The sequence below is a fragment of the Triticum dicoccoides genome, chromosome 2B, assembly GCF_002162155.2.
Source record: "Triticum dicoccoides isolate Atlit2015 ecotype Zavitan chromosome 2B, WEW_v2.0, whole genome shotgun sequence".
NCBI lineage: Eukaryota > Viridiplantae > Streptophyta > Magnoliopsida > Poales > Poaceae > Triticum > Triticum dicoccoides.
The window spans coordinates 48,100,837-48,102,452 of NC_041383.1; positions in this window are offsets into that span (position 1 = coordinate 48,100,837).

The window sequence follows — 1,616 nt, forward strand, 5'->3', positions numbered from 1 at the left end:
AGTGCCTCATTACGCACAAAAAAAGGAATACCCCCCTGCTAGCTGGGACCAACCTTGGTGGGAGGCTGACTTGTGGGCCTACTAAGTTGATTGGGACGGAGGCCTTTGTCAACTTTAGTCAATATATGAACGATTCTAGCTCCAGTGACCGTACGATGTCCATCCAACGGCCGTAGTGCTTCTTCAACCTCTGGTCTTCTTGCTCCAGCTGCCCAAAGCAGCGCCGGTCGTGCTGCCTGCTCCTGCCGCCCAAAGCAGCGCTGGTCGTGTGGCCTGCTCCTGCCGCCCGTGGCCGACTATGATGTCGCGGAGGCCTCACCACCCCCTACTACTCCCACCGCTGGCCAGACCATCCCTCTACGCACCTGGCACCCACACCCCCTGTTATTCTGCGGCAACAGCAGCCTCACACCACATCCGAATGAGTGAACCCTCATACTCCTCTACACGTGGGCATCCACTGCCGCGTCTTCCCCGACTCCGCGTCGTCCCCTTCCTAGGCCTCGCCGGCGTCCACTGCCCTGGTGCTCTCGGCACGGTGTGGTCAACGTGGTCAAGGAATGGCTTCCATCGGACATGGACTGTACGTGGAGAGGCTGACAGCTGGGTCCACGACCGCAGCAAGGAAGTGCCTCCTTATTACGCGCAAAATAATTATTCCTCCACCTGACAGCGGGGATCCACCGGACGAGCCACCGTATTTAGCGAAAAAACGTTTCCCCCTGTCTTCTGGGACCCACCAATTACATCTTCGCGCGTAAGGAAGTGCGTCCGAAAAAAATGATTCGCCCCCCTGACTGCTGGGACCAGCTACATCGTCGCACGCAAGGAAGTGCCTGACAGTCGGGACCCACCTGGTCGAAGCGTACGTAGTGTTGTCATTCTGGTCGCAAACGTGTACGTACATACTGGACGTAGTAGAGGCGCACACGTACACGTACGTACAACAGTGAGGGTGCAAGAATGAAAATACGGCCACGTACGTACATACGGGCAGGGTCTCGAACGCCTACTCGCGCATACGTACATGGCTGGGTCGGAACAAAGAAACAGCGTCGTCGTCGTGTTCATGGGGAGCCAATGGAATGCGTCGTGTTCATCGGGAGGCAACAGAACGCGTGGGAGCCAACCAGCTGGGTCAGAACGGAATGTGTGGTCGTGTTCATCGGGAGGGCTTGGACGGAACACGCGATGGAAACGAGGCCTGGCGTACCGCACAACGGAGGAAACGGACCTCCTACAGTTGAAACGGGGGTCCTATTGATCGGGAGGGGTGTGGCGTACCACAAAACAGACGAAACGGACTTCCTAAGGTCGAAACGGGGGTCCTTGTTGATCGGGAGGGGTGTGGCGTACCGAAAAACGGACGAAACGGACTTGTGTTGGAGCGCTATGGTCGAAACGGGGGGAGGGGTGTGGCATACCGCAAAACGGGACTCCACGGGATATTGTTCATCTCCACCGTCGACCTCCTCCAGCCTCCACGGGCTACCGTCGACCTCCTCCAGCCTCCACGGGCTCCTGTTCATCTAGCCTCCACTGCGCGCTACTCCACCGGCTACTGTTCAACCACCCCTCCACGGGCACCCCTCCACCGTCTACTGTTCATCCAGCCC